At 35.8% G+C, this 8,671-nt stretch overlaps 1 protein-coding gene across 2 annotated transcripts in view; it reads left to right on the top strand.

Moving 5' to 3' along the window:
* Window positions 1–8,671, top strand: part of LOC106874363 (uncharacterized) — a 511,839-nt gene that overhangs the window by 31,030 nt on the left and 472,138 nt on the right. The gene's annotated exons all lie outside the window — the stretch shown is intronic.

Here is an 8,671-nt window from a genome sequence, read left to right as displayed (position 1 = left end):
TTTTATTTTATATTGTATATTGTATATTATATTATATATTGTATATTCCATATTCTATACCCCACATTAGTTCTGCAGGAATATAAATAAAACATAAAAAAACAGACAGTGTTGGAACTCTTTTAAGCAAAATAATATATTCCTCTATACACAATCATACAAAAAAACCCCACCTTTTTTTGTATTTATTTTTACTCGCATATATATATATATATATATATATATATATATATATGATGGGCTTCTTTCGGTTTCCATCTACTAAATCCACTCATAAGGTTTTGCTCAACCCAAGGTTATAGTAGAAGATACTTGCCCAAGTTTCCATTCAGTTGAACTAAGCCTGGAACCATGTGGTTGGGAAATGGGCTTCTTAGACTTTCATTAACCAAAACATAGCTTTCTGTTTTATGAAAACATGAATAATGGGTAAATATATATACTGCACCATCTGATGTATATATGTGTGTGTTTGTGTGTGTGTGTGTGTATCTATGTGTGTGTGTTTGTGTTTTTTCCCCCATCACCACCACCATTGCCTGATAAACAGTGTTGGTTGTTTACAGCTCCTTAACTCAGCAGTTTAACAAAAAGAGACTGGTAGAACAAGTACCAGGCTTAAAAAAAAAAGTACTGGGGTTGATTTGTTAAATCCTTCAAGACGGTCACCCAGGATGGCTGCAGTCCAATGACTGAAACATGCAGTAGATAAAAGATTAGCTTATTGACTCATTCTGGTTAAGAAACAACTTGAAAATTAAAATTGATTGAATTTGATAAATATGTGGTTATAGTGCTGAAAATAAGCCTGGCTTTTCACAATTACAGGATGAATCAAGACATGTTTTGGTTGTATTAGACCTCCTCAGCAAAGCATAGGTCTTACATACTCTTACTTTCTAGATTTTAATATTCACACTAAAATATAATTCTTTACAGATTGTAATTATTGTCATCTTTAATGAAATGTCTTACTTTGTAAAATTATGTTTAATTAACAAGTCATACACACTTTCTTAAAAGCAAATTTAAAATTTAATGGCAAAATTTTATTAAATGATTTACAGTTATATTTGCTACATAGCACAGTATGTGTAAGTTTGTTTCACTCTTAAGAAACTTTTTCAATGAAGCTCAGGTTTTACTCTTTACTTTCCAATGTACAAATGGGAGAGCGAGTGCTCATTTCATGTAATAGTTTATTCATCCATTCAAAGCTGATGATAATTCACTCTAATTCTTCACACGAAAATGATTATATACAGTACCCAAGTAGCAACATCATCAATCATCACCTTTATAGCATATATATATATATATATATATATATGTATATACATATATACATATATATATATATATATATATATGTATATACATATATATATGATGATGATGATGGCCGTCCACTCGTGTATGCTTGTCAAGGGCAGGGCTCATTAGCCACCAATGGAGCCGCAAATGCAAAATATTAGTCCTAGAGCGCACTATGTTCCTGAAGGTCGGCAATGGTTTTCCTCGGCCAAATATACATACATACATACACAGAGTGTGATGGGTAAATTGTCACCATTTTATATCCTTAATTTTGTGTATGCGCATTGCTTGTTTTTGATGTTGTTGACCATGCAGTATAGTGAGGTCAGTTGGACACTGTCTGTAAGACAAACAGCATCATGATGCAATTCACTCTACCAGAAATTTGGAAACAACATGTTGTGCTTGGCATTCATGCCAGAAGCTCCAATACAAACATTTCAGAGTGTTTGGCTGTCAGTCTGAGGACAATACAATCTGAGGACATGTACCAAGTGTAATAAAAACAAGCATCCAGTCAACATCATGGTGTTTGGAGTGATCACTAGTGATGGTGACATTATGCCTCCATTCATCTTTCCACATGGTCTCAGACTCAACATGGAGGCCTACATAAACTGCTTGGAGGAAGTAGTATTGCCCTGGGTGAAGAGGGTGGCTGCTGGAAGACCATATGTCTAGCAACAGGACTCTGCACCATACCACACAAGCAGGAGAACCCAGTCATGGCTGTCGGGTAATTTCTGTGACCACATCACCCCTAACATCTGGTCACCTAACTCCCCAGACTGAAACCCCCTTGATTATTATGTGTGGTGTGCAGTTGAGCAAGAGACCTACAAAACTCCTTGTAACACCAAAGATGAATGGAAGGCAAGGATTATGGCAGCATTCACCAACTTGAACAAGGAGACTGTCCATCAGAGTTGCAGGAGATTCTGAAGTCATCTGAAGCTTGTTGTTGAAGCCAATGGCGATTTTATTGAATAAATTTACTCTTAAGTATTTCAAGTTATTTTAATGTAATTTTGCTAAATATATCTGTTGAAATGAGATGTCAGTGTTATTTTCATTTTTGTTTAATTTAGACAATAGTTTAGACAACCACACCCTGTATATTGTTTACAAATATCATATGTAGTATTAGAGAGTTTAAGTATATATTCATTAAATTTGGCTGAAATTGATGGGTGAGCATTTGGCCCAATCGGATTCACAAGTAGCCGTGTTAGTGTTCATTTACGGGTTCGATTCTGGCTGGAGTTAGCTCATCACTTTTCAGTCATTTGTTTGTACTTAATTGTTGCTTCAAATTGGAGAATATATATTATCATGATTTATTATTATACAGTTATTATATTATGAGTCTTCCATAGTAGCGTCCTCTCTGTAACTTATAAAGCCTTTCTGGTTTGTTTTCAAATATTATATTTAGTATTAGACAGTTTAAGTATATATTCATTAAATTTGGCTGAAAATGATGGGTAAGCGTTTGGCCCAATCGGATACACAAGGAGCCATGTTAGCATTCATTTGTGGGTTCAATTCTGACTGGGGTTAGCTCATCATTTTTTGGTCATTTGTCTGTATTAAAAATTGTTGCTTCAAATCAGAGAATATATAATATTGTGATATATTATTATAGAGCTATATACATATATATATACATATGATGACAAGTGACTGAGATCTTGGTGATATGCTGTGATTCAAAAGACTTGTCAAGCCAAGTGAAATTGTAATCATGGCTGTTGCTGGTGTCATGTAAATGGCACCTGTGAAATCATAGTTGTGGCTATTGCTGGTGTCACCCATGCTGGTGGCACATAAAAATCACCCACTACACTCTTGGAGTGGTTGGCATTGAGAAGGGCATCTAGCCATAGAAACAGTGCCAAATCTGACTGGAACCTGGTGCAGCTCTCTGGCTTACCAGTTCCAGTCAAACTGTCTAACCCATGCCAGCATGGAAAGCAGACATTAAATGATGATGATGATGTTAATGATATATATGTGTGTGTGTGTGTATTGGTTTCAAATTTTGGCACAAGGCCAACAATATTGGAGAGAAGGTAAATCGATTACATCAACCCCAGTGTTCAACTGGTAAATATTTTATCAGCCTCAAAATGATATAAGGCAAAGTCAACTACAATGGAATTTGAACTCAGAATGTAAAATATATATTATATATAGGCGTAGGAGTGGCTGTGTGGTAAGTAGCTTGCTTACCAACTACATGGTCCCGGGTTCAGTCCCACTGCGTGGTATCTTGGCCAAGTGTCTTCTACTATAACCTCGGACCGACCAAAGCCTTGTGAGTGGATTTGGAAGATGGAAACTGAAAGAAGCCCGTCGTATATATGTATATATATGTGTATGTGTTTATGAGTCTGTGTTTGTCCCCCCAACATCACTTGACAACCGATGCTGGTGTGTTTATGTCCCTGTAACTTAGCAGTTCGGCAAAAGAGACCGATAGAATAAGTACTAGGCTTCTAAAGAATAAGTCCTGGGGTCGATTTGCTCGACTAAAGGCGGTGCTCCAGCATGGCCACAGTCAAAAGACTGAAACAAGTAAAAGAGAGTATATTGATATTTACACACACACACTCATGTTATACCATATATGCATATATATATATATATATATATATATATACATGCATATGCACATACACATATTTAAAAACATATGATGTGTATTTTGTCATGTTATTTGTATGCACAGTATATTTGTATTGTGAAGGTGTTGTGTGTATGATAATTGTGCACGTGTATATATGTGTCTAATGGGTTTTTTCTGTTGTGGGTGCTGTGTTACTGTTTATTTGAATATATATATGTGTGTCTGTTATGTATTTTATACTCATTTTGACCTTCACTCTAAAAAGAACAATGTAGTTGAGATTTGAAAAGCCTCCAACAGTGTCTTTGTCTTCAATTATTGATTTTAGGTTTACTACATGCATCACCTCCCTCTACCTTGGCATCCTTTTAACCCAGATGTAAACGCACATATGTGCATGCATTCTCCCTCCACCCTTCTCTCTCTTTCCCTCCCTCCTTCCCTCTCTCTCTCTCTGTAGATACTCACAACTATACATCTACAGATGCATGCACAGACACATATCTGAACATGTTCACATAAATATACAGTGATGGAAACAGATGTATATACATGCAGTTACAGTCGTGTTGTGTCTACAGCACTGTACTTCAAAGCAGACATCTTTACATACACAGATCAATGCACAGGCATGTGGCATGTGTGTTTACACATTGTTGCTCTTGTTTAGCCCCAGATCAGCTTTGTTCAAAGATATTGATGATCAAAGGAATCCCATTCCTGACCATTCCATCTTGTTTGGATACATTATATTCTCCAGGGCTACAATATCTAATGTGCTCTTTCTTATTAATATGGCAGGAAGAATTTTGGCTGCTATTTATAGCATATCAAATGAATGCATGTGTTTTTGTTGTTACTGTTTAGCCCCTATGTGAACTCTGATTTAGGAAACCTGTGATAAAAGATGATCCAGCATTTGCTATTCCATTCTGTAGTATTTAGGATATTCTACAGTGTATTGTTTCATATTTTTTTTTTTGAATACTGAATCGAGATTTGAGTCACATTTAGCTGCTATTCCTAGCAGGTCATGAAGAAGCTGGATTGTTGGTTTACATTTACGTAGTGAGTAGTGGAAAGCTCACACTATGTTGGGACAACAATGAAGCTTTGATATCTATTTGAACCATTTCCTTTGAATTATTGTGAAACATTTATTTTCATGTTTCACTGTTCCTATCTATTTAACATCTGAATATTGTAATGTAAATTTTCAATTGTTGAGTGCTTTCTTCATCATTCTGGCCATATCTGGGAAGAGAATCTGAGATATCGGTTCTCGTAGATGTGTTGTGTTTGAACTGTAGAAATGTGTGTGTGTGTGTAAATATATATGAATGTATATGACTAAAAGATCAAAGATCTTCCCTGAGCAATAGGCTCAGGCTTATAAGTTCAGTTTCCTGGATTCTGTGATGTTTACGTTCCCTCAATGGACAAGATGCCAGTCTGTCACAGGATTACTCATTTTTGCTAGCTGAGTGGATTGAAACAATGTAAAATGAAGTGTTTTGCTCAAGAACACAATGCATCACCCAATCCAGGTATCGAAACCATAATCTTACAATCATGAGTACAACACCCTAACCACTAAGCCATATGCCTCTCTCTCACTCTATATATATATATATATGTATGTATCTATGCATGTGTGTGTGTGTCTATATATATGTGCATGTACGTGTGTGTGTGCATACACAATATATATATCTATATATATATATATATATATATATATATATATATATATATGGTACAAAAATGTTTATAAAACATGTATTTGATGTAAAAGAACAATCAAATAAGGTGTGTTAAGTTTGTTCAGGAAAATTGGAAGAAACTTTTGCTTCAATCATATGTTCTTCTACGCGGAAAGGATAGATGAGGAGAGGAAAAAAAGAAACAGGAAAGAACAACCATGCCTCAATTAGATATTTACCACAAGCTTGAAAATATATATTCATACGGTGCCTATGTAACACACACACACACACACACACACACACACACACACACACACACACACACGTGCTTGCATGGGTTGGATGGTTTGACAGGTCTGGGAACTGTGCCATGTTCCAATATCTGTTTTGGCATAGTTTCTATGGTTGGATGCCTTTCTTAATGCCAACCATATTTTTTTTATAGAGTGTTACTGGGTGCTTTGAGGAGGGAGGGAGGTTGGAACCAACACTAATGAGGTTGTCATGTCACTTGCAAGACTAAGATGTCTATAAACTGAAAGAGGCTACAGTAGAGAGGGTGGCAGCTTTATGATAGGTGATGAAAGATTAGGCCAGTGGTTCTCAGCTTGGGTCCATATTATCCTTGGGAGTCCGTATAAGATTTTGTTGTTAAAATGTATGTGCAGTAAACCAGTCATACTTCTACAGGGTTTCCCTGAAGTCTGAACACAAACAAAATGAATATTTTCAAGAAATATGCATAAAATTTTCAACAACATTTTATTCAATTGAAATATTAACAAATGACATTTTCAATATGATTTCCACCATTTGTGATACAAAGGTCATTGCGCTTTACAAGATTTACATGAACCTGATGCAATAATTCCAGACTGCCATCAATTTGAGCACATTCATTCTTTGTGTGTTCCATCAAGTGTGTTGCATCTGTGATTTTCATTGAGTACACTTACTCCTTTAGCATACCCCAGAAAAAGAATTTAAGTGAGCTAAGGGCTGGTGAACTAGGAGACCACTACACATGATCACATCTACCAATCCATTTAGGATAATTGTCATTCAGCCAATCTCTTACCATTGTGGCAAAATGGGAGGGGGAACCATCTTGTTGGAGCCGCTGGGAAGTCCTTCACCTAGTGTTTCAAGTTGAGGTATTAACTGGTCTCTCAACATGGCAAGGTAAGTGTCACTGGTTGCATGTTCATTGAGAATTCCAATGTGTTCAGACTTTAGGGACACCCTGTACAAAACACCAAATATTTTAACGTTTTTTAATACAATTCCTAATAATATTTAACTCTTTAGCATTTAAACCAGCCATATCCAGTCAAAATATTCTACATGTTTTATGTTCAAATTGGCCATATCTCACACCAACCCTACAATGTCATTCTAAAAATTAGCAGTTACCTCATCAAAATCTCAAAGCTACAAAATAATGCATGACAGCTGCATACCATTGGAAGAGTAAGCAAATTGGGTCAATGGGTTCCTCACAAATCTTTTGAGTCTAACTGCATGCAGAGAGTGTATGTGTGCTCTTCTTTGCTGTCATGTCTCATGAATGAACCTTTTTTGTACCGAATAATGACTGGGTTCTCTATAAAATATGTCAAGTGCTGAAGACATTGGGTAGGGAACGGAGAAGCACCAGCACCCCTGGCTAAAGGTCTTCTCTCACGTAAGGTGTTGTTACTTGTTTGTTGGGATATGAAAGGTTTAGTCCACTTTGAACTTTTAAACTCAAACCAAACAATAACAAAGGAGATCTACCGTGAGCAGCTTGACCGGCTTAGATCAGCGCTAAAAGAAAAATGACCATCTTTGGTTTCAAGACGAAAGGTGTTCTTCCATCAGAATAATGCTTGGCCACATACAGCTAGGATGACATTCCAAAGGCTGAAGCAGTTTGAATGGGAAACGATGCCCCATCCACCATATTTGCCAGACATTGCCCCATCTGATTATAATTTATTCTCCAGTCTTCAAAATCATTTGGGAGGAAAAAAATATGAATTCTGTAGATAAGGTCAGAACAGTACTGGAGGAGTATTTTTCATCATGGACAAGTGAATTTTGGAAGAGGGGCCTTGCAAGTCTACCAGATAGATGGAAGAGCATTGTATAAAATGAAGGAGAGTATATTTTAGATTAAAAATGACATTCGTTTATCTTAATTTTGAAAAATAAAAGAAGTATTAAAAAAACCCACATTATTTATGGGATGACACAACATTTGCTGCAATTTTCAAAATTCATGTCTCCTCCATATTGATTTTTGTTCAAAGTTAACTGCTCTTACTGTTGCCATGTCTCACTCATGCTGATTATTTCCAGAGTTATTGCCTTTCTGCATGGGTTACCTTCACTGCTGCTTGCAGAAGCCATATCTTCCTCAGAATTTTATTTACTTATAAGCTCTCTCAGATTTAGACTCTCAATAGCAATCACTAATGGTTTTGGACACTAAATTATTGCCAAAATCTGAAGATTCATTTGTGCGGTACATTCAAATATTTCTGATAGTGTCATATGTACAGTCATAGGTATACTTATTTTCAATCACAGCTCTGTGGGTGATCTATTGAACTGATTCTGTCATATAATTTTAAATGAACTCTCTTCTAATATTCTGCATTGTTTGGTGTAATTTTAAATATGTGTGTGTATGTGTCTATGTCTGTCTATCCATTTTCCTGTCTATCCATTTATCTATTTATCCATCTATCTATCTATCTATCTATCTATCTATCTATCTATCTATCTATCTGTCTATCTCTGTCTATCTATGTCTGTCTTTCTCTGTTTATCTATCTATCTGTCTATCTATCTATCTATCTATCTCTGTTTATCTGTCTATCTATCTATCTATCTATCTATCTATCTTTATCTGTCTCTGTTTGTCTATCTATCTATCTATCTATGTATTTCTGTTTATCTGTCCATCTATCTATCTATATTTATCTGTCCGTCTATCTATCTATCTCTGTTTATCTGTCCGTCTATCTATCTATCT

The sequence above is a fragment of the Octopus bimaculoides genome, chromosome 1, assembly GCF_046866305.1.
Source record: "Octopus bimaculoides isolate indiv1 chromosome 1, ASM4686630v1, whole genome shotgun sequence".
NCBI lineage: Eukaryota > Metazoa > Mollusca > Cephalopoda > Octopoda > Octopodidae > Octopus > Octopus bimaculoides.
Note: the sequence above shows the minus strand (reverse complement) of the source record. Positions and strands in the feature narration are given on the sequence as shown.